The 25,353-nt window shown below is 53.5% G+C and overlaps 1 pseudogene across 1 annotated transcript; it reads left to right on the forward strand.

Annotated features, from left to right (window-relative positions):
* Positions 1–194: 194 nt before the first annotated feature.
* On the forward strand, positions 195–24,894 carry LOC144487620 (eukaryotic translation initiation factor 4H-like; annotated as a pseudogene). The gene is made up of 6 exons (XR_013496439.1): positions 195–384; positions 6,104–6,168; positions 10,996–11,080; positions 12,740–12,793; positions 18,535–18,705; positions 24,266–24,894. The product of XR_013496439.1 is annotated as a eukaryotic translation initiation factor 4H-like (transcript).
* Positions 24,895–25,353: the final 459 nt, after the last annotated feature.

Here is a 25,353-nt window from a genome sequence, read left to right on the forward strand (position 1 = left end):
CTCTCCCTCCCCCCCGCTCTCTCTCTCTCTCCCTCCCTCCCCCCGCTCTCTCTCTCTCTCCCTCCCCCCGCTCTCTCTCTCTCTCTCTCTCTCTCCCTCCCTCCCCCCCCTCTCTGTCTCTCCCCCCCTCTCTCTGTGTTCTGGGTGTGGGTCTCACTCTGTGACGGGTCTCTCTCTCTCTCTGTGCTGTTCAGGAGGCCACGCGGAGGTGGAGCGGGTGACGGTCCCCGGCGTCAGAAGGAGCTGCCCACCGAGCCCCGTACACGGCTTTTGTGGGCAACCTGCCCTTCAACGCGGTTCAGGGCGACATCGATCACATCTTCAAGGAACTGCGAGTTCGCAGCATCCGATTGGTGCGTGACAAGGAGACCGACAAGTTCAAAGGTACTTGACCCCCGACCCCACCGACAGACCGGCCCGTCCCTCGCGCGCCCACCCTCCCAACCCACTCCCCCGAACCTCGCACTGCTCCCAGTGTGGGTCTAACCGAGGGATACGGAGACGGGAACTGTGCACGGTGCTCCCAGTGTGGGTCTAACCGAGGGATAGGGAGACGGGAACTGTGCACGGTGCTCCCAGTGTGGGTCTAACCGAGGGATAGGGAGACGGGAACTGTGCACGGTGCTCCCAGTGTGGGTCTAACCGAGGGATACGGAGACCGGAACTGTGCACGGTGCTCCCAGTGTGGGTCTAACCGAGGGATACGGAGACCGGAACTGTGCACGGTGCTCCCAGTGTGGGTCTAACCGAGGGATACGGAGACGGGAACTGTGCACGGTGCTCCCAGTGTGGGTCTAACCGAGGGATAGGAGACTGGAACTGTGCACGGTGCTCCCAGTGTGGGTCTAACCGAGGGATACGGAGACGGGAACTGTGCATGGTGCTCCCAGTGTGGGTCTAACCGAGGGATACGGAGACCGGAACTGTGCACGGTGCTCCCAGTGTGGGTCTAACCGAGGGATACGGAGACGGGAACTGTGCACGGTGCTCCCAGTGTGGGTCTAACCGAGGGATACGGAGACCGGAACTGTGCACGGTGCTCCCAGTGTGGGTCTAACCGAGGGATACGGAGACCGGAACTGTGCACGGTGCTCCCAGTGTGGTCTAACCGAGGGATACGGAGACGGGAACTGTGCATGGTGCTCCCAGTGTGGGTCTAACCGAGGGATACGGAGACTGGAACTGTGCACGGTGCTCCCAGTGTGGGTCTAACCGAGGGATACGGAGACGGGAACTGTGCACGGTGCTCCCAGTGTGGGTCTAACCGAGGGATACGGAGACGGGAACTGTGCACGGTGCTCCGAGTGTGGGTCTAACCGAGGGATACGGAGACCGGAACTGTGCACGGTGCTCCCAGTGTGGGTCTCACCGAGGGATACGGAGACGGGAACTGTGCACGGTGCTCCCAGTGTGGGTCTAACCGAGGGATACGGAGACGGGAACTGTGCACGGTGCTCCCAGTGTGGGTCTAACCGAGGGGTACGGAGACCGGAACTGTGCACGGTGCTCCCAGTGTGGGTCTAACCGAGGGGTACGGAGACCGGAACTGTGCACGGTGCTCCCAGTGTGGGTCTAACCGAGGGGTACGGAGACCGGAACTGTGCACGGTGCTCCCAGTGTGGGTCTAACCGAGGGATACGGAGACCGGAACTGTGCACGGTGCTCCCAGTGTGGTCTAACCGAGGGGGACGGAGACCGGAACTGTGCACCGTGCTCCCAGTGTGGGTCTAACCGAGGGGTACGGAGACCGGAACTGTGCACGGTGCTCCCAGTGTGGGTCTAACCGAGGGATACGGAGACCGGAACTGTGCACGGTGCTCCCAGTGTGGGTCTAACCGAGGGATACGGAGACCGGAACTGTGCACGGTGCTCCCAGTGCGGTCTAACCGAGGGATACGGAGACCAGAACTGTGCACGGTGCTCCCAGTGTGGGTCTAACCGAGGGGTACGGAGACCGGAACTGTGCACGGTGCTCCCAGTGTGGGTCTAACCGAGGGGTACGGAGACCGGAACTGTGCACGGTGCTCCCAGTGGGGTCTAACCGAGGGATACGGAGACCGGAACCGTGCACGGTGCTCCCAGTGTGGGTCTAACCGAGGGATAGGGAGACCGGAACTGTGCACAGTGCTCCCAGTGTGGGTCTAACCGAGGGATACGGAGACCGGAACTGTGCACAGTGCTCCCAGTGTGGGTCTAACCGAGGGATACGGAGAACGGAACTGTGCACGGTGCTCCCAGTGTGGGTCTAACCGAGGGATACGGAGACCGGAACTGTGCACGGTGCTCCCAGTGTGGGTCTAACCGAGGGGGACGGAGACCGGAACTGTGCACCGTGCTCCCAGTGTGGGTCTAACCGAGGGGTACGGAGACCGGAACTGTGCACGGTGCTCCCAGTGTGGGTCTAACCGAGGGATACGGAGACGGGAACTGTGCACGGTGCTCCCAGTGTGGGTCTAACCGAGGGATACGGAGACTGGAACTGTGCACGGTGCTCCCAGTGTGGTCTAACCGAGGGAGACGGGAACTGTGCACAGTGCTCCCAGTGTGGGTCTAACCGAGGGATACGGAGACTGGAACTGTGCACAGTGCTCCCAGTGTGGGTCTGACCGAGGGATACGGAGACGGGAGCTGTGCACAGTGCTCCCAGTGTGGGTCTAACCGAGGGATACGGAGACTGGAACTGTGCACGGTGCTCCCAGTGTGGGTCTAACCGAGGGATACGGAGACCGGAACTGTGCACAGTGCTCCCAGTGTGGGTCTAACCGAGGGATACAGAGACCGGAACTGTGCACGGTGCTCCCAGTGTGGGTCTAACCGAGGGATACGGAGACTGGAACTGTGCACGGTGCTCCCAGTGTGGGTCTAACCGAGGGGATACGGAGACCGGAACTGTGCACGGTGCTCCCAGTGTGGGTCTAACCGAGGGAAAGGGAAACCGGAACTGTGCACGGTGCTCCCAGTGTGGGTCTAACCGAGGGATACGGAGACCGGAACTGTGCACGGTGCTCCCAGTGTGGGTCTAACCGAGGGATACGGAGACCGGAACTGTGCACGGTGCTCCCAGTGTGGTCTAACCGAGGGATACGGAAACCGGAACTGTGCACGGTGCTCCCAGTGTGGGTCTAACCGAGGGATACGGAGACCGGAACTGTGCACGGTGCTCCCAGTGTGGGTCTAACCGAGGGATACGGAGACCGGAACTGTGCACAGTGCTCCCAGTGTGGGTCTAACCGAGGGATACAGAGACCGGAACTGTGCACGGTGCTCCCAGTGTGGGTCTAACCGAGGGATACAGAGACCGGAACTGTGCACGGTGCTCCCAGTGTGGGTCTAACCGAGGGATACGGAGACGGGAACTGTGCACGGTGCTCCCAGTGTGGGTCTAACCGAGGGGATACGGAGACCGGAACTGTGCACGGTGCTCCCAGTGTGGGTCTAACCGAGGGAAAGGGAAACCGGAACTGTGCACGGTGCTCCCAGTGTGGGTCTAACCGAGGGATACAGAGACCGGAACTGTGCACGGTGCTCCCAGTGTGGTCTAACCGAGGGATACGGAGACCGGAACTGTGCACGGTGCTCCCAGTGTGGGTCTAACCAAGGGATAGGGAGACTGGAACTGTGCCCGGTGCTCCCAGTGTGGGTCTAACCGAGGGATATATATTGGGCTGTGAACACAAGTGTTTTTACACATAGAACATAGAAAAACTACAGCACAAACAGGCCCTTCGGCCCACAAGTTGCGCCGGTCATGTCCCTACCTACCTCGGCTTATATATAGACCTACCTATAACCCTGAATCCTATTAAGTCCCATGTACTCATCCAGGAGTCCCTTAAAAGACCCTATCGAGTTTGCCTCCACCACCACTGACGGCAGCCGATTCCACTCGCCCACCACCCTCTGAGTGAAAAACTTACCCCTGACATCTCCTCTGTACCTACCCCCCAGCACCTTAAACCTGTGTCCTCTCATAGCAGCCATTTCCACCCTGGGGAAAAGCCTCCGAGAATCCACCCGATCTATGCCTCTCAACATCTTATATACCTCTATTCGGTCTCCTCTCATCCTACGTCTCTCCAAGGAGAAAAGACCGAGCTCCCTCAGCCTATCTTCATAAGGCATGCCACTCAATCCAGGCAACATCCTTGTAAATCTCCTCTGCACCCTTTCAATCTTTTCCGCATCCTTCCTGTAATGAGGCGACCAGAACTGAGCACATTACTCCAAGTGGGGTCTGACGAGGGTCTTATATAGCTGCATCATTATCCCCGGACTCCTAAACTCAATCCCTCGATTGATAAAGGCCAGCACACCATACGCCTTCTTAACCACCTCCTCCACCTGCGGGGCCGATTTTAGAGTCCTATGGACACGGACCCCAAGGTCCTTCTGATCCTCTACAGTACTGAGAGTCTTTCCCTTTATATTGTACTCCTTCATCCCATTTGTCCTACCAAAATGGACCGCGATGCATTTATCCGGGTTGAAGTCCATCTGCCACTTGTCAACCCAGTCTTGCATCCTATCTATGTCCCTCTGTAACTTCTGACATCCCTCCAGACTATCCACAACACCACCAACCTTCGTGTCGTCGGCAAACTTACCAACCCATCCCTCCACTTCCTCATCCAGGTCATTTATGAAAATGACAAACAGCAAGGGTCCCAGAACAGATCCCTGGGGCACTCCACTGGTGACCGACCTCCATTTAGAAAAAGACCCGTCTACAACCACTCTCTGCCTCCTTTGGGCAAGCCAGTTCTGGATCCACAGGGCAGCAGCCCCTTGGATCCCATGCTCTCTCACTTTCTCGAGAAGTCTTGCATGGGGGACCTTATCGAACGCCTTGCTAAAATCCATATAAACCACATCTACCGCATTCCCTTCGTCAATGTGTTTAGTCACATTTTCGAAGAACTCCACCAGGCTCGTAAGGCACGATCTGCCTTTGACAAAGCCATGCTCAGTATTCTTGAGCATACTAAACCTCTCAATGTTCATAAATCCTGTCCCTCAGGATCTTCTCCATCAGTTTACCAACCACTGAGGTTAGACTCACCGGTCGGTAATTTCCTGGGCTATCCCTATTCCCCTTCTTGAAAATAGGAACCACATCCGCAATCCTCCGGCACCTCTCCCGTCTCCATCGACGACGCAAAGATCATCGCCAGAGGCTCTGCAATCTCTTCCCTCGCCTCCCACAGTAACCTGGGGTACATCCCATCCGGTCCCGGCGACTTATCTATCTTGATGCCATTCAAAATTTCCAACACATCCTCTTTCTTAATGTCCACACACTCAATCTTTTCAGTCCACCTCAATCCTGTAGTACAACCACCCAGGTCTTTTTCCACCGTGAATACCGAGGTAAAAGATTCGTTCAGCACCTCTGCTATTTCTTCCGGTTCTGTACAGACTTCCTCACCTTCACATTTTATAGGCCCTATTCCTTCACGTCTCATCCTTTTACTCTTCACATATTTATAGAATGCCTTGGGGGTTCTCCTTAATCCTACCTGCCAAGGCCTTCTCGTGACCCCTTCTGGCTCTCCTAATTTCTTTCCTAAGTCCCTTCCTACAAGCCGTGTACTCATCTTGATCCCTATCATCGCCCAGCTCTCAGAATCTTTTCACAGAAACAGAATCACAGAAACCCTACAGTGCAGAAGGAGGCCATTCGGCCCATCGAGTCTGCACCAACCACAATCCCACCCAGGCCCTACCCCCACAAGCACGCTTACCTTTTCTTTCTCACTAGGTTCAGCACAGCTTTCGTGCACCACGGTTCCTTTAACCTACCAAAACCTCCCTGTCTCATCGGAACGTTGTCATGCAGAACTCCAGACAAACATTCCTTGAAAATCTGCCACCTTACTTCGGTACTTTTCCTCGAGAATACCTCCTTCCAACTTACGCCTCTAATCTCCTGCCTGATGGCTTCATATTTCCCCTTTCTCCAGATAAACACTTTCCCAGCTTGCCTGATCCTATCTCTTCCCAATGCTAGCGTAAAGGAGATAGAGTTATGATCACTATCCCCCAGATGTTCCTCAATGCACATCTGTACAAGTTAAAACAATTCACGTTGTCCCTCTTCTCACAGGGTTCTGTTATGTGGAATTTGATGATGTGGAAACATTAGAGGAAGCCCTAACATTCGATGGAGCAGTGAGTATGAATATATCCTCAACCTAATCGAGGGGTTCGGGGTGGTTTACATATAGAATAACAGATACCCGGGAGTGAGTTACCGACTGGAATCTAATCGAGGGGTTCGGGGTGGTTTATATATAGAATAACAGATACCCAGGAGTGAGTTACAGACTGGAATCTAATCGAGGGGTTCGGGATGGTTTATATACAGAATAACAGATACCCGGGAGTGAGGTACAGACTGGAATCTAATCGAGGGGTTCGGGATGGTTTATGTGCAGAATAACAGACACCCGGGAGTGAGTTACAGACTGGAATCTAATCGAGGGGTTCGGGATGGTTTATACACAGAATAACAGATACCTGGGAGTGAGTTACTGACTGGAATCTAATCGAGGGGTTCGGGGTGGTTTATATATAGAATAACAGATACCCGGGAGTGAGTTACAGACTGGAATCTAATTGAGGGGTTCGGGGTGGTTTATATATAGAATAACAGATACCCGGGAGTGAGTTACAGACTGGAATCTAATCGAGGGGTTCGGGGTGGTTTATATACAGAATAACAGATACCCGGGAGTGAGTTACATACTGGAATCGAATCGAGGGGTTCCGGGTGGTTTATATATAGAATAACAGATACCCGGGAGTGAGTTACAGACTGGAATCTAATCGAGGGGTTCGGGATGGTTTATACACAGAATAACAGATACCTGGGAGTGAGTTACTGACTGGAATCTAATCGAGGGGTTCGGGGTGGTTTATATATAGAATAACAGATACCCGGGAGTGAGTTACAGACTGGAATCTAATTGAGGGGTTCGGGGTGGTTTATATATAGAATAACAGATACCCGGGAGTGAGTTACAGACTGGAATCGAATCGAGGGGTTCCGGGTGGTTTATATATAGAATAACAGATACCCGGGAGTGAGTTACAGACTGGAATCTAATCGAGGGGTTCGGGGTGGTTTATATATAGAATAACAGATACCCGGGAGTGAGTTACAGACTGGAATCTAATCGAGGGGTTCAGGATGGTTTATATATAGAATAACAGATACTCGGGAGTGAGTTACAGACTGGAATCTAATCGAGGGGTTTGTGTTGGTTTATATATAGAATAACAGATACCCGGGAGTGAGTTACAGACTGGAATCTAATCGAGGGATTTGGGATGGTTTATATATAGAACAACAGATACCCGGGAGTGAGTTACAGACTGGAATCTAATCGAGGGGTTCAGGGTGGTTTATATACAGAATAACAGATACCCGGGAGTGAGTTACAGACTGGAATCTAATCGAGGGTTTCGGGGTGGTTTATATATAGAATAACGGATACCCAGGAGTGAGTTACAGACTGGAATCTAATCGAGGGGTTCGGGGTGGTTTATATATAGAATAACAGATACCCGGGAGTGAGTTACAGACTGGAATCTAATCGAGGGGTTCGGGGTGGTTTATATATAGAATAACAGATACCCGGGAGTGAGTTACAGACTGGAATCTAATCGAGGGGTTCCGGGTGGTTTATATATAGAATAACAGATACCCGGGAGTGAGTTACAGACTGGAATCTAATCGAGGGGTTCTGGGTGGTTTATATATAGAATAACAGATACCCGGGAGTGAGTTACAGACTGGAATCTAATCGAGGGGTTCGGGGTGGTTTATATACAGAATAACAGGTACCCGGGAGTGAGTTACAGACTGGAATCTAATCGAGGGGTTCAGGGTGGTTTATATATGGAATAACAGATACCCGGGAGTGAGTTACAGACTGGAATCTAATCGAGGGGTTCGGGGTGGTTTATATATAGAATAACATACCCGGGAGTGAGTTACAGACTGGAATCTAATCGAGGGGTTCGGGGTGGTTTATATATAGAATAACAGATACCCGGGAGTGAGTTACAGACTGGAATCTAATCGAGGGGTTTGTGTTGGTTTATATATAGAATAACAGATACCCGGGAGTGAGTTACAGACTGGAATCTAATCGAGGGATTTGGGATGGTTTATATATAGAACAACAGATTCCCGGGAGTGAGTTACAGACTGGAATCTAATCGAGGGGTTCAGGGTGGTTTATATACAGAATAACAGATACCCGGGAGTGAGTTACAGACTGGAATCTAATCGAGGGTTTCGGGGTGGTTTATATATAGAATAACGGATACCCAGGAGTGAGTTACAGACTGGAATCTAATCGAGGGGTTCGGGGTGGTTTATATATAGAATAACAGATACCCGGGAGTGAGTTACAGACTGGAATCTAATCGAGGGGTTCGGGGTGGTTTATATATAGAATAACAGATACCCGGGAGTGAGTTACAGACTGGAATCTAATCGAGGGGTTCCGGGTGGTTTATATATAGAATAACAGATACCCGGGAGTGAGTTACAGACTGGAATCTAATCGAGGGGTTCTGGGTGGTTTATATATAGAATAACAGATACCCGGGAGTGAGTTACAGACTGGAATCTAATCGAGGGGTTCGGGGTGGTTTATATACAGAATAACAGGTACCCGGGAGTGAGTTACAGACTGGAATCTAATCGAGGGGTTCAGGGTGGTTTATATATGGAATAACAGATACCCGGGAGTGAGTTACAGACTGGAATCTAATCGAGGGGTTCGGGGTGGTTTATATATAGAATAACAGATACCCGGGAGTGAGTTACAGACTGGAATCTAATCGAGGGGTTCGGGTGGTTTATATATAGAATAACAGATACCCGGGAGTGAGTTACAGACTGGAATCTAATCGAGGGGTTCGGGGTGGTTTATATATAGAATAACAGATACCCGGGAGTGAGTTACAGACTGGAATCTAATCGAGTGGTTCGGGGAGGTTTATATATAGAATAACAGATACCCGGGAGTGAGTTACAGACTGGAATCTAATCGAGGGGTTCGGGGTGGTTTATATATAGAATAACAGATACCCGGGAGTGAGTTACAGACTGGAATCTAATCGAGTGGTTCGGGGAGGTTTATATATAGAATAACAGATACCCGGGAGTGAGTTACAGACTGGAATCTAATCGAGGGGTTCGGGGTGGTTTATATACAGAATAACAGAGACCCGGGAGTGAGTTACAGACTGGAATCTAATCGAGGGGTTCGGGGTGGTTTATATATAGAATAACTGATACCCGGGAGTGAGTTACAGACTGGAATCTAATCGAGGGGTTCGGGGTGGTTTATATATAGAATAACTAATACCCGGGAGTGAGTTACAGGCTGGAATCTAATCGAGGGGTTCGGGATGGTTTATATATAGAATAACTGATACCCGGGAGTGAGTTACAGGCTGGAATCTAATCGAGGGGTTCGGGGTGGTTTATATGAGGAATGACTCTCTCTCTCTCTCCACCCTCACTCTCTCTCTCCACCCTCACTCTCTCTCTCCACCCTCACACTCTCTCTCTCTCTCCACCCTCACTCTCTGTGTCTCTCTCCACCCTCACACTCTCTCTCTCTCTCCACCCTCACTCTCTGTGTCTCTCTCCACCCTCACTCTCTCTCTCCACCCTCACACTCTCTCTCTCTCTCCACCCTCACTCTCTCCACCCTCTCTCTCTCTCCACCCTCACACTCTCTCTCCACCCCATCTCTCTCACTCTCTCTCTCCACCCTCACTCTCTCTCTCTGTCTCTCTCTCTCCACCCTCTCTCTCTCTGTCTCTCTCTCTCTGTCTCTCTCTCTCTGTCTCTCTCTCTCGTCTCTCTCTCTCCACCCTCTCTCTCTCCACCCTCTCTCTCTCCACCCTCTCTCTCTCCACCCTCTCTCTCTCCACCCTCTCTCTCTCCACCCTCTCTCTCTCCACCCTCTCTCTCTCCACCCTCTCTCTCTCCACCCTCCTCTCTCCACCCTCTCTCTCTCCACCCTCTCTCTCTCCACCCTCTCTCTCTGTCTCTCTCTCTCTGTCTCTCTCCACCCTCTCTCTCTGTCTCTCTCTCTCCATCCTCACTCTTTCTCTCTCTCTTTTTCTCTCTCCACCCTCACTCTCTCTCTCACTCTCTCTGTCTCTCTCTCTCTTTCTCTCTCTCACTCTCTCTCACTCCACCCTCACACTCTCTCTCTCTGTCTCCACCCTCACTCACTCTCTCTCACCCTCTCTCTCCACCCTCACTCTGTGTCTCTCTCCACCCTCACTCTCTGTGTCTCTCTCTCCACCCTCACTCTCTGTGTCTCTCTCCACCCTCTCTCTCTGTGTCTCTCTCCACCCTCACTCTCTGTGTCTCTCTCCACCCTCACTCTCTGTGTCTCTCTCCACCCTCACTCTCTGTGTCTCTCTCCACCCTCGCTCTGTGTCTCTCTCCACCCTCGCTCTGTGTCTCTCTCCACCCTCTCTCTCTCTCTCTCCACCCTCACTCTCTCTCTCTCTCCACCCTCACTCTCTGTGTCTCTCTCCACCCTCGCTCTGTGTCTCTCTCCACCCTCTCTCTCTCTCTCTCCACCCTCACTCTCTCTCTCTCTCCACCCTCACTCTCTCTCTCTCTCTCTGTCTCTCTCTGTCTCTCTCTCTCCACCCTCACTCTCTCTCTCTCTCTGTCTCTCTCTCTCTGTCTCTCTCTCCACCCTCACTCTCTGTGTCTCTCTCCACCCTCACTCTCTGTGTCTCTCTCCACCCTCTCTCTCTCTCCACCCTCACTCTCTGTGTCTCTCTCCACCCTCTCTCTCTGTGTCTCTCTCCACCCTCTCTCTCTGTGTCTCTCTCCACCCTCACTCTCTGTGTCTCTCTCCACCCTCTCTCTCTGTCTCTCTCTCTCCACCCTCACTCTCTCTCTCTCTCTCTCCACCCTCTCTCTCTGTGTCTCTCTCACCTCTCCAGCTTTATGGTGATCGGACATTGCGAGTTGACATTGCGGAGGGTCGGAGGCAGGAACGCGGTGGTTTTGGACGTGGAGGCGATCGAGGTGAGGCTGGTACGATGAACACAGCCTTATATTCAACATATTTTACTATTTTTCTCTCTCTCTCTACATCCAGATCACCACCCCCCCCTCTACCCTTAACGTCGCGATAGGATTCACTCCCCCATGGGAGCAACTCCCCCATTCTCCCCATTCATGCAAGTCTCACATTCTGCCTCTCTCCCCTGTGGGAGCGAGTCCCACATTCTCCCCCACTCCCCCCGTGGGAGCGAGTCCCACATTCTCCCCGTGGGAGCAAGTCCCACATTCTCCCCATGGGAGCGAGTCCCACACTCTCCCCGCAGTTCTGGAGACGGGAACTGTGCACAGTCCTCCCAGTGTGGGTCTAACCGGGGGGATATGGAGACCGGAACTGTGCACGGTGCTCCCAGTGTGGGTCTAACCGAGGGTTACGGAGACGGGAACTGTGCACGGTGCTCCCAGTGTGGTCTAACCGAGGGATACGGAGACCGGAACTGTGCACAGTGCTCCCAGTGTGGGTCTAACCGAGGGATACGGAGACCGGAACTGTGCACGGTGATCCCAGTGTGGTCTAACCGAGGGATACGGAGACCGGAACTGTGCACAGTGCTCCCAGTGTGGGTCTAACCGAGGGGATACGGAGACCGGAACTGTGCACGGTGCTCCCAGTGTGGGTCTAACCGAGGGATACGGAGACCGGAACTGTGCACAGTGCTCCCAGTGTGGGTCTAACCGAGGGATAGGGAGACCGGAACTGTGCACGGTGCTCCCAGTGTGGTCTAACCGAGGGGATACGGAGACGGGAACTGTGCACTGTGCTCCCAGTGTGGGTCTAACCGAGGGATACAGAGACGGGAACTGTGCACGGTGCTCCCAGTGTGGGTCTAACCGAGAGATACAGAGACGGGAACTGTGCACGGTGCTCCCAGTGTGGGTCTAACCGAGGGATAGGGAGACTGGAACTGTGCACAGTGCTCCCAGTGTGGGTCTAACTGAGGGATACGGAGACCGGAACTGTGCACGGTGCTCCCAGTGTGGGTCTAACCGAGGGGATACGGAGACCGGAACTGTGCACGGTGCTCCCAGTGTGGTCTAACCGAGGGATAGGGAGACTGGAACTGTGCACGGTGCTCCCAGTGTGGGTCTAACCGAGGGATAGGGAGACCGGAACTGTGCACGGTGCTCCCAGTGTGGGTCTAACCGAGGGATACAGAGCTGGAAACACGGGGGAACATATTTCTGTTCCATCCGATCCTTCCCGAATCGTACCTACACCCCATCAACCCGGATGACGTGGCGAAAGCCCATTATCCATCTTTTTAATCCCAGATGTTTACACTCCCCACCTGATTGAGTTCTGTTTGGCTTCTACCCTGCTCCCATGGCAGCCTTACCCCAGACTCCCCACGTCCCCCCTCCTCCCCATTAGACTAACTCCCATTGCGGGGCAGATGGGAAGTGGGCGACCTCGGAACATGAGGGGACGGGTATGGAGGGGTCCGGGTTTGGGAGTGGGGAGGGGGGGAAGAGGTGGGGACCTGCTCTCCCCTCGGGCGCTCCCTTCCCCCGGGTCTTGACAGCTCCCCCTCCCTCCGTCGTGTTTCTGTCTCCTCCACTCCTCTCCCCCCTCCCCTCACCCCGCCCTCCGCCCCCTGACTCTTATCTCGATTTCTCTCCCAGGGCGCGGGGCAAGGGTCGGAACGCGAGGTGGCCGTGACGATGACTTGCAAGGAGGTGAGGGTTTGTGGTTCGCCTGTTCTGCTTTGCCGAGTTTGCCGCTCTGGTTCCTGGGCCCTCCCCGCCGTCGCCCTTTATCCGGACGTCTGCTCGCACTGCGGGGAGATGGCGAGGGGCTTTCCGCTGGGCTTGTGTGGGGTGCTACCTGGTACTGGCTGGAGGGGGGGGGTGTTTGGCAGGGGTTGGGGGTGGGTGCTGGGGAGGGTGCGGTTATAGAGTCAGAGATTTACAGCACGGAAACAGGTCCTTCGGCCCAACTTGTCTTTTTAAGGACATAAGAAATAGGAGCAGGAGTAGGCCATCTAGCCCCTCGAGCCTGCCCCGCCATTCAATAAGATCATGGCTGATCTGAAGTGGATCAGTTCCACTTACCCGCCTGCTCCCCATATCCCCTAATTCCCTTATCGATCAGAAAACTATCTACCCGTGATTTAAACATATTCAACGAGGTAGCCTCCACCACTTCAATGGGCAGAGAATTCCAGAGATTCACCGCCCTCTGAGAGAAGAAGTTCCTCCTCAACTCTGTCCTAAACTGACCCCCCTTATTTTGAGGCTGTGCCCTCTAGTTCTGGTTTCCCTTCTAAGTGGAAAGAATCTCTCCACCTCTACTCTATCCAGCCCCTTCATTATCTTATAGGTCTCTATAAGATCCCCCTCAGCCTTCTAAATTCCAAAGAGTACAGACCCAATCTGTTTAATCTCTCCTCATAATCAACACCCCTCATCTCCGGTATCAACCTGGTGAACCTTCTCTGCACTCCCTCCAAGGCCAATATATCCTTTCGCAAATAAGGGGACCAATACTGCACACAGTACTCCAGTTGCGGCCTCACCAGTGCCTTGTACAGTTGCAGCAAGACCTCCCTGCTTTTATATTCTATCCCCCTCGCGATAAAGGCCAACATCCCATTCGCCTTCTTGATCACCTGCTGCACCTGCAGACTGAGTTTTTGCGATTCGTGCACAAGGACCCCCAGGTCCCTCTGCACAGTCGCACGATGTAATTTTTCTCCATTTAAATAATATTCCAATTTACTATTATTTCTTCCAAAGTGGATAACCTCACATTTGCTAACGTTATATTCCATCTGCCAGATCCTCGCCCACTCGCTCAGCCTATCCAAATCTCTCTGCAGACTTTCCGCGTCCTCCACGCAATTCGCTTTCCCACTCACCTTTGTGTCATCGGCAAACTTGAATACCCTACATTCAGTCCCCTCCTCCAGATCATAGAAATCATAGAAACCCTACAGTGCAGAAGGAGGTCATTCGGCCCATCGAGTCTGCACCGACCACAATCCCACCCAGGCCCTACCCCCACATATTTTACCCGCTAATCCCTCTAACCTACACATCCCAGGACTCTAAGGGGCAATTTTTTAACCTGGCCAATCAACCTAACCCGCACATCTTTGGACTGTGGGAGGAAACCAGAGCACCCGGAGGAAACCCACGCAGACACGAGGAGAATGTGCAAACTCCACACAGACAGTGACCCGAGCCGGGAATCGAACCCGGGACCCTGGAGCTGTGAAGCAGCAGTGCTAACCACTGTGCTACCGTGCCGCATCATCTATGTAAATGGTAAACAATTGAGGCCCCAGCACCGATCCCTGCGGCACGCCACTGGTCACCAACTGCCAACCAGAAAAGCACCCATTTAGAACATAGAACATAGAACATTACAGCGCAGAACAGGCCCTTCGGCCCACGATGTTGCACCGACCAGTTAAAAAAAAAAACTGTGACCCTCCAACCTAAACCAATTTCTTTTCGTCCATGAACCTATCTACGGATCTCTTAAACACCCCCAAACTAGGCGCATTTACTACTGATGCTGGCAGGGCATTCCAATCCCTCACCACCCTCTGGGTAAAGAACCTACCCCTGACATCGGTTCTATAACTACCCCCCCTCAATTTAAAGCCATGCCCCCTCGTGCTGGATTTCTCCATCAGAGGAAAAAGGCTATCACTATCCACCCTATCTAAACCTCTAATCATCTTATATGTTTCAATAAGATCCCCTCTTAGCCGCCGCCTTTCCAGCGAAAACAATCCCAAATCCCTCAGCCTCTCCTCATAGGATCTCCCCTCCATACCAGGCAACATCCTGGTAAACCTCCTCTGCACCCTCTCCAAAGCCTCCACATCCTTCCTGTAATGTGGGGACCAGAACTGCACACAGTACTCCAAGTGCGGCCGCACCAGAGTTGTGTACAGTTGCAACATAACGCTACGACTCCTAAATTCAATCCCCCTACCAATAAACGCCAAGACACCATATGCCTTCTTAACAACCTTATCTACTTGATTCCCAACTTTCAGGGATCTATGCACACATACACCTAGATCCCTCTGCTCCTCCACACTATTCAAAGTCCTCCCGTTAGCCCTATACTCAACACATCTGTTATTCCTACCAAAGTGAATTACCTCACACTTCTCCGCATTAAACTCCATCCGCCACCTCTCGGCCCAACTTTGCAACCTGTCTAAGTCTTCCTGCAAACTACGACACCCTTCCTCACTGTCTACCACACCACCGACTTTGGTGTCATCAGCAAATTTGCTAATCCACCCAACTATACCCTCATCCAGATCATTAATAAATATTACAAACAGCAGTGGCCCCAAAACAGATCCCTGAGGTACACCACTTGTAACCGCACTCCATGATGAATATTTACTATCAACCACCACCCTCTGTTTCCTATCCGCTAGCCAATTCCTGATCCAATTTCCTAGATCACCCCCAATCCCATACATCTGCATTTTCTGCAGAAGCCTACCATGGTGAACCTTATCAAACGCCTTACTAAAATCCATATATACCACGTCCACTGCCTTGCCCCCATCCACCTCCTTGGTCACTTTCTCAAAAAACTCAATAAGGTTAGTAAGGCACGACCTACCTGCCACAAAACCATGCTGACTATCACCTATCAATTCATTACTCTCCAAATAACTATAAATCCTATCCCTTATAATTTTTTCCAACATCTTGCCGACAACAGAAGTGAGACTCACCGGTCTATAATTCCCGGGGAAGTCTCTGTTCCCCTTCTTAAACAATGGGACAACATTCGCTAACCTCCAATCTTCTGGTACTATACCAGAGGCCAACGACGACCTGAAGATCAGAGCCAGAGGCTCTGCAATCACTTCTCTTGCCTCCCAGAGAATCCTTGGATAAATCCCATCCGGACCAGGGGATTTATCTATTTTCAGACCCTCCAGAATATCCTGCACATCCTCCTTATCAACTGTAATACTGTCTATTCTACTCCCTTGCAACCCAGTGTCCTCCTCAGCTATATTCATGTCCCCTTGCGTGAACACCGAAGAGAAATATTGGTTCAATGCTTCACCAATCTCCTCCGGTTCCACACATAACTTCCCTCTGCCATCTATAACTGGCCCTAAACTTGCCCTAACCAATTTATCCCAACTCTCTGCTTCCTGTTAGATAGCCAATCCCCAATCCACGCCAACACCTTACCCCTAACTCCGTGTACCCCAATCTTCTGCAGCAACCTTTTGTGAGGCACCTTATCGACTAAGCTATCCCCCAATTGCCTGCGTTTCGCCCTCATCCCTCTAAACATGAAGCATACTTGCTTGGCGTGCCAAGTCAACAAGAGGGGTGTATGTCTGGGCGAGTGGAACGCCAGGAATACCTAGCGGTTTACCTTGTCATGTTCCAACCTTGCATTCGGTAAGTTATCCAAATTAATTATTATATTTTGACCGTGTTCTTAGACTTTATTTAGTAAAAGCTCCCTCGTGGGTCATTTGAATCCTGCCTGGAGTGAAATATCTTGCATTCAAACCCTAATGCCTAATTGAAATATAAAGCTTCGGGTCTGGACTAACTTCATAAAACACCTTGGGGTTTCTGGCCTGGGACTTAACATAAATACTGACCAACAAATTGGTCATTTCTACAGAGAGTGATAGAGGTTTGCAGCATGGAAACAGGCCCTTCGGCCCAACTTGTCCATGCCGACCTTTTTTTAAACCCCTAAGCTAATCCCAATTGCCCGCGTTTGGCCCATATCCCTCTATACCCATCGTACCCATGTAACTGTCTGAACGCTTTTTAAATTGTACCCGCCTCTACAACTGCCTCTGGCAGCTCGTTCCAGACACTCACCACCCTCTGTGTGAAAATTTTTTCCCTCTGGACCCTTTTGTATCTCTCACCTTAAACCTATGCCCTCTAGTTTGAGACTCCCCTACCTTTTGGGAAAAGATATTGACTATCTAGCTGATCTGTGCCCCTCATTATTTTATAGACCTCTATAAGATCACCCCTCAGCCTCCTACGCTCCAGAGAAAAAAGTCCCAGTCTATCCAGCCTCTCCTTATAACTCAATCCATCAAGCCCCGGTAGCATCCTAGTAAATCTTTTCTGCACTCTTTCTAGTTTAATAATATCCTTTCTATAATAGGGTGACCAGAACTGTACACAGCATTCCAATTGGGTGGCACAGTGGGTTAGCGCTGTTGCCTCACAGCGTCAGGGACCCGGGTTCGATTCCCGGCTCGGGCCACTGTCTGTGTGGAGTCTGCACGTTCTCCCCGTGTCTGCGTGGGTTTCCTCCGGGTGCTCCGGTTTCCTCCCACAGTCCGAAAGACGTGCTGGTTAGGGTGGATTGGCCGTGCTAAATTCTCCCTCAGTGTGACCCGAACAGGAGTGTGGCGACTGGGGGATTGCCACAGTAACTTCATTGCAGTGTTAATGTAAGCCTTCTTGTGAGACTAATAAATAAACTTTAAAAAGACTTAAATTAAACTTAAAAGTTTAAACTTGTGTGGCCTTGCTAATACCTTGTACAACTTCAAGACGTCCCAACTCCTGTATTCAATGTTCTGACCGATGAAACCAAGCATGCCGAATGCCTTCTTCACCACTCTGTCCACCGGTGACTCCACTTTCAAGGAGCTATGAACATGTACCCCTTCGATCTCTTTGTTCTGTAACTCTCCCCAACACCCTACCATTAACTGAGTAAGTCCTGCCCTGGTTCAATCTACCAAAATGCATCACCTCGCATTTAACTAAATTAAACTCCATCTGCCATTCGTCAGCCCACTGGCCCAATTGATCAAGATCCCGTTGCAATCGGAGATAACTTTCCTCACTGTCCGTTCTGCCTCCAATCTTGGTTGTGGGAGAGGGAGGAAGGGATTGTCTTGGGGGAGGGGTGGGGGGGGTGGGGGAGGAGAGGAGGGGAACAGGGAGGTTTTGCCGTAGCTTCCCTCGCTTACCCCCGTCTCTGTGAGGGGCAGCTGTGTGGGGAAGGACCAGGGAAAGATGTTGGGTGCAGAGGGGGGAAGGAGGTGAGAACGGTCGGTGGAAAGGGCGAGGTGGGGATCCCGTGACCAAGTCGCCTTTGGGGCTCTCGCTCCATGCACGCACCTTTAACGTTCCTGAATTTGATTCTCAGCTTGCCACTTGATGTTGTCCAATCCCGAGGCGGTTCTCTGCTGGTGGTCTTTTTGATTGGTGCTGGTTCGCCCCGCCCACCTCCACATAAACTCCCGCCACCTTGGCCCGTGACGGCACGGGGCCTCGAATCCGACGCAGGGTGCGATTGGCCTCGAACCACCCGCCCCCGGCAAGCAATCGTGTCTTAACCGGTTGTGTTTTGTTTTCGTCTCCTGTCTCTCTCCCACCACTCCTCACCAACTGTCCCCCCCCCTCTGTCTCCCACCCTTCCTAACGCGCAGCAGGATTCCGAGATTCCGAGTTCGGACGCCCTGGAGGCTTTGGCAGCCGGGGATATTCAGACAGCCGGGCGCTTACCGACCGTCGTGGGGCCATGAGTGGGGGCAGCGGGCGGTTCCGTGACGCCCCCCCACGCGGGGGACCCTCCTTCGACTTTCGGGAACCCTCAGACGGTAAGTGTCCTGGGACGGGAAGGGAGTACCGCACTGTGGGAGAGTCAGTGCTGAGGGAGCGCCGCACTGTGGGAGGGTCAGTGCTGAGGGAGCGCCACACTGTGGGAGGGTCAGTGCTGAGGGAGCGCCGCACTGTGGGAGGGTCAGTGCTGAGGGAGCGCCACACTGTGGGAGGGTCAGTGCTGAGGGAGCGCCGCACTGTGGGAGGGTCAGTGCTGAGGGAGCGCCGCACTGCGGGAGAGTCAGTGCTGAGGGAGTGCCGCACTGTGGGAGGGTCGGTGCTGAGGGAGCGCCGCACTGTGGGAGGTTCAGTGCTGGGAGGGTCAGTGCTGAGGGAGTGCCGCACTGTGGGAGGGTCAGTGCTGAGGGAGCGCCACACTGTGGGAGGGTCAGTGCTGAGGGAGCGCCGCACTGTGGGAGGGTCAGTGCTGAGGGAGCGCCGCACTGCGGGAGAGTCAGTGCTGAGGGAGCGCCGCACTGTGGGAGGGTCGGTGCTGAGGGAGCGCCGCACTGTGGGAGGTTCAGTGCTGGGAGAGTGCCGCACTGTGGGAGGGTCAGTGCTGAGGGAGTGCCGCACTGTGGGAGGATCAGTGCTGAGGGAGCACCGCACTGTGGGAGGGTCAGTGCTGAGGGAGTGCCGCACTGTGGGAGGGTCAGTGCTGAGGGAGCACCGCACTGTGGGAGGGTCGGTGCTGAGGGAGCGCCGCACTGTGGGAGGGTCAGTGCTGAGGGAGCGCCGCACTGTGGGAGGGTCAGTGCTGAGGGAGCGCCGCACTGTGGGAGGGTCAGTGCTGAGGGAGCGCCGCACTGTGGGAGGGTCAGTGCCCAGGGAGTGCCGCACTGTGGGAGGGTCAGTGCTGAGGGAGCGCCGCACTGTGGGAGGGTCAGTGCTGAGGGAGCGCCGCACTGTGGGAGGGTCAGTGCTGAGGGAGCGCCGCACTGTGGGAGGGTCGGTGCTGAGGGAGCGCCGCACTGTGGGAGGGTCAGTGCTGAGGGAGCGCCACACTGTGGGAGGGTCGGTGCTGAGGGAGAGCCGCACTGTGGGAGGGTCGGTGCTGAGGGAGTGCCGCACTGTGGGAGGGTCGGTGCTGAGGGAGAGCCGCACTGTGGGAGGGTCGGTGCTGAGGGAGCGCCGCACTGTGGGAGGGTCGGTGCTGAGGGAGCGCCGCACTGTGGGAGGGTCAGTGCTGAGGGAGCGCCGCACTGTGGGAGGGTCAGTGCTGAGGGAGCACCGCACTGTGGGAGGGTCAGTGCTGAGGGAGCGCCGCACTGTGGGAGGGTCAGTGCTGAGGGAGCGCCGCACTGTGGGAGGGTCGGTGCTGAGGGAGCGCCGCACTGTGGGAGGGTCAGTGCTGAGGGAGCGCCGCACTGTGGGAGGGTCAGTGCTGAGGGAGCGCCGCACTGTGGGAGGGTCAGTACTGAGGGAGCGCCGCACTGTGGGAGGGTCAGTGCTGAGGGAGCGCCGCACTGTGGGAGGGTCAGTGCTGAGGGAGCGCCGCACTGTGGGAGGGTCAGTGCTGAGAGAGCGCCGCACTGTGGGAGGGTCAGTGCTGAGGGAGCGCTGCACTGTGGGAGGGTCGGTGCTGAGGGAGCGCCGCACTGTGGGAGGGTCAGTGCTGAGGGAGCACCGCACTGTGGGAGGGTCAGTGCTGAGGGAGCGCCGCACTGTGGGAGGGTCGGTGCTGAGGGAGCGCCGCACTGTGGGAGGGTCAGTGCTGAGGGAGCGCCGCACTGTGGGAGGGTCGGTGCGTCACAAGATGAAGGTATATTGTTTTGGATAGTGTGGAGGAGGATGACTCTCCAGGGGTAAGACACAGTGACCAGGTCACTGGCACAGTCAGGCTCTGTGGCCCGGAAAGGGAGGGATCAGGAGAGCATTAGTGGTGGGGGACGCGTCGGTTAGAGGCACGGACAGGCGATTCTGTGGGTGCCAACGGGACTCCAGGATGGTAGCCTGCCTACCTGGGGCTGGGGTCATGGATGTCTCCGAGCGGATAGGAGGCATCTTAAAAGGGGAGGATAAAGAAACGGATGTCATTGTACACATTGGTGCGAATGACGTAGATCGGAAGAGCAGGAAGATCCTACGAGAGCAATTCAGGGAGTTGGGAAATAGGCTAAAAAGTAGGGCCTCCAGGTGGCCATCTCTGGGCTGCTCCCAATGCCTCGGGCCAGTGAGGCTCGGAACAGGGAGATAGTACAATTGAACGCTTGGCTAAAAGACTGGTCCAGGAGGGAGGGCTTCATATTCCTGGATCACTGGGAAGTTTTCAGGAGAGGAGGGCACCTGTACAAGAAGGACGGGTCACAACTAAATTGGAAGGGCACCAATATCCTGGCATGGGTTTTGCTCGTGCAGTTCGGGGGGGTTTAAACTAGTATGGCAGGGGGGTGGGGATCAAAATATTAGGTCTACAAGTGTAGAGGCTGGGGACGAGCTTGGGGCCAGGACACGGCTGGCAAAGAAGAAGAGCACTCTGGGGGAGGATGACCTCACTGGGCCTGGAGGTCTGGAGTGCATCTACTTCAATGCAAGGAGCTTAGCAGGGAAGACAGACGAACTTAGGGCCTTAATGCTCACGAGGAATTTGGATGTGGTTGCGGTGACAGAGACTTGGTTGAAAGAGGGACAGGACTGGCAGCTGAATATTCCGGGGTACAAGTGTTTTAGGCGAGACAGAGGAGGGGCCAAAAGAGGTGGGGGAGTAGCGGTATTAGTTGGAGAGCATATTACAGCGGTGCAGAGGGAGGACAATTCAGGGGGGTCGTGTAACGAGTCACTGTGGGTGGAGCTCAGAAACAGGAAGGGCGCAGTCACTATGTTGGGGGTGTACTACAGGCCCCCCAACAGCCCAAGGGAAGTGGAAGAACGGATATGTCAGGAGATACTGGATAGGTGCAGGAAAAATAGGGTTGTTGTAGTGGGAGACTTCAATTTCCCTGGTATAGACTGGAAATCGCGTAGGGCTGGGAGTCTGGATGGGGAGGAATTTGTAAAATGCGTACAGGAGGGTTCTTTGGAAGAATATGTAGACAGCCCAACTAGAGAGGGGGCTATACTGGACCTGGTACTGGGGAATGAGCCCGGTCAGGTCTTCAAAGTTTCGGTAGGGGAACATGTGGCAAATAGTGACCACAATTCTGTTAGCTTTAGGATAGTGATGGAAAAGGATGAGTGGTGTCCCAAGGGTAAGGTGTTGGATTGGGGGAAGGCTAACTTTAGTGGGATTCGGCAGAAATTGGCAGCTCTTGATTGGGAGAGGCTGTTTGAGGGTAAATCCACATCTGGCATGTGGGAGCCTTTTAAGGAACAGTTGTTAGGGCTACAGGACAGGCATGTGCCTGTTAAAAAGAAGGATAGGAAGGGTAGGATTCGAGAACCGTGGATAACCAGGGAAATTGAGGGACTGGTCAAAAAGAAAAGAGAGGCGTATGTTAGGTCCAGGCAGCTAAAAACGGAGGGAGCTCTGGAGGAATACAAAGAAAGTAGGAAAGAACTCAAATGAGGAATTAGAAGGGCAAAAAGGGGTCACGAAATGTCCTTGGCAGACAGGATTAAGGAGAATCCCAAGGCATTTTATTCATACTTTAGGAGCAAAAGGGTTGTCAGGGTAAAAATCGGACCTCTCGGGGACAAAAGTGGGGAATTATGCTTAGAGCCCAAAGAAGTAGGGGAGATCCTAAATGAATACTTTGCGTCGGTATTCACAAAGGAGAGGGATGTGTTGACTGGGAGTGTCTCGGAGGGGAGTGTTGACCCGTTGGAGAAAATCTCCATTACAAGGGAGGAAGTGTTAGATTTTTAGGGAATATAAAGACTGACAAATCCCCAGGGCCTGATGGAATCTATCCCAGGCTGCTCAGGGAGATGAGAGATGAAATCGCTGGGCCTCTGACGCAAATCTTTGTCTCGTCACTGGACACAGGTGAGGTCCCAGAGGATTGGAGGATAGCTAATGTGGTCCCGTTATTTAAGAAGGGTAGGAAGGATAACCCGGGTAATTATAGGCCGGTGAGCTTGACGTCCGTGGTGGGGAAGTTGTTGGAGAAGATTCTTAGAGATAGGATGTATGCGCATTTAGAAAGGAATAAACTCATTAACGATAGTCAGCATGGTTTTGTGAGAGGGAGGTCATGCCTCACTAACCTGGTGGAGTTTTTTGAAGAAGTGAAGAGAATGGTTGACGAGGGAAGGGCCGTGGATGTCGCCTGTATGGACTTTAGTAAAGCGTTTGACAAAGTCCCTCATGGTAGGCTGGTGAAAAAGGTTGGATCTCATGGGATAAAGGGGGAGGTGGCTAGATGGGTGGAGAACTGGCTTGGTCATAGAAGACAGAGGGTGGTAGTGGAAGGGTCTTTTTCCGGCTGGAGGCCTGTGACTAGTGGTGTTCCGCAGGGCTCTGTATTGGGACCTCTGCTGTTTGTGATTTATATAAACAATCTGGAAGAAGGTGTAACTGGGGTGATCAGTAAGTTTGCGGACGACACGAAAATGGCTGGACTTGCAGATAGTAAGGAACATTGTCAGAGGCTACAGAAGGATATAGATAGGCTGGAAATCTGGGCAAAGAAATGGCAGATGGAGTTCAATCCAGATGAATGCGAAGTGATGCATTTTGGTAGAACTAACGTAGAGGGGAGCTATACGATAAATGGCAGAACCATAAAGGGTGTGGATACGCAGAGGGACCTGGGTGTGCAAGTCCACAGATCCTTGAAGGTGACGTCACAGGTGGAGAAGGTGGTGAAGAAGGCATATGGCATGCTTGCCTTTATAGGACGGGGCATAGAGTATAAAAGTTGGGGTCTGATGTTGCAGATGTATAGAACGTTGGTTCGGCCGCATTTGGAATACTGCGCCCAGTTCTGGTCGCCACACTGCCAGAAGGACGTGGAGGCTTTAGAGAGAGTACAGAGGAGGTTTACCAGGATGTTGCCTGGTATGGAGGGGCTTAGCTATGAGGAGAGATTGGGTAAACTGGGGTTGTTCTCACTGGAAAGACGGAGGATGAGGGGTGACCTAATAGAGGTGTATAAAATTATGAAAGGCATGGATAGGGTGAACGGTGGGAAGCTTTTCCCCGGGTCGGTGGTGACGTTCACGAGGGGTCATAGGTTCAAGGTGAAGGGGGGGGAGGTTTAACACGGATATCAGAAGGACGTATTTTACACAGAGGGTGGTGGGGGCCTGGAATGCGCTGCCAGGCAAGGTGGTGGAGGCGGACACACTGGGAACGTTTAAGACTTATCGAGATAGCCACATGAACGGAGTGGGAATGGAGGGATACAAAAGAATGGTCTAGTTTGGACCAGGGAGCGGCGCGGGCTTGGAGGGCCGAAGAGCCTGTTCCTGTGCTGTATTGTTCTTTGAGAGGGAGAGAGTTCGGTGCATTCGATTGTTGTACCAGTGTGACAGCATTGCGGGCGAGGGGCAGAATGGTCTCCGGTGGCAATGAAATCTGTACGTTGAATAGAACAAGGCGTTGCACTGTCAGTGATTCTCTCTCTCTCACCGTCTCTCCTTTTCTCTCCCCCTTCTCTCTCTCTCTCCCCGTCACAGAGGAACGCGCTCAGAGGCCCAAGCTGCAGCTGAAGCCCCGGACTGTCTCGGCCCCCCTGAACCAAGTCGCCAACCCCAACTCGGCCATCTTCGGTGGAGCCAAGCCCCGTCAAGAGAAAGACAAGGCGGAGAGTCAGGACAGCTCTTAGTTCCACCTGAGTCTTCCGGAATAGTTAGTGGGGGGGGTGGGTGGGTGGGGGGGTAAGGGAGGGAGGGGGGGGGGGTTAGGGTGGAGTTGGAAGAGGGGACAGGGTTGGGGATGATGTGAATGATATGAAGGGGGGGGTCTCGGTTGTGGCTCCCCCAATCCGTGTGCTTGTGGTCTTGGCATGTTTCTTGGTATGTCCCTTTCTCCCGCTGCCAGGTTTTAACCGAGAGTCCCGTGTGTTATTTGTTGAATAAAAAGTTGCAGAAGTGGCGCCCTTGGGGGGTGCTTTAACCCAGAGGAAGCGACCCCTACTCACCCTCCCTCTTCGCTTGTGTCATTGTCCCTTCCTTCTCCCCCCCCCCCCACCCCTTCGCCTCACTCAATGCGGGGGCTCGCTGTGTCTCGGGACAAAGTCTCTTTCGACACGCGCACCGGGGGCAGCCGAGGCCCCAGGCTCCATCCTCGTGAGGGATTGCCCGCAGGAGAGGCCCCAGGCTTCATTCTCGGCCTAGTGAGGGATTGCCCGCACGAAAGGCCGCAGGCTTCATTCTCGGCCTAGTGAGGGATTGCCCGCACAAAAGGCCACAGGCTTCATTCTCGGCCTAGTGAGGGATTGCCCGCACGAAAGGCCGCAGGCTTCATTCTTGGCCTAGTGAGGGATTGCCCGCACGAAAGGCCGCAGGCTTCATTCTCAGCCTAGTGAGGGATTGCCCGCACGAAAGGCCGCAGGCTCCGTTCTCGGCCTAGTGAGGGATTGCCTGCACGAAAGGCCGCAGGCTTCATTCTCGGCCTAGTGTGGGATGACCCTCAGGAGAGGCCCTAGGTTTCATTCTCGGCCTGGTGAGGGAATGCCCGCAGGAAAGGCCCCAGGCTCTGTTCTCGGCCTAGTGAGGGATTGCTCGTAGGAAAGGCCCCAGGCTTCATTCTCGGCCTAGTGAGG

Source organism: Mustelus asterias, unplaced genomic scaffold (assembly GCF_964213995.1).
Source record: "Mustelus asterias unplaced genomic scaffold, sMusAst1.hap1.1 HAP1_SCAFFOLD_927, whole genome shotgun sequence".
Taxonomy (NCBI): Eukaryota; Metazoa; Chordata; class Chondrichthyes; order Carcharhiniformes; family Triakidae; genus Mustelus; species Mustelus asterias.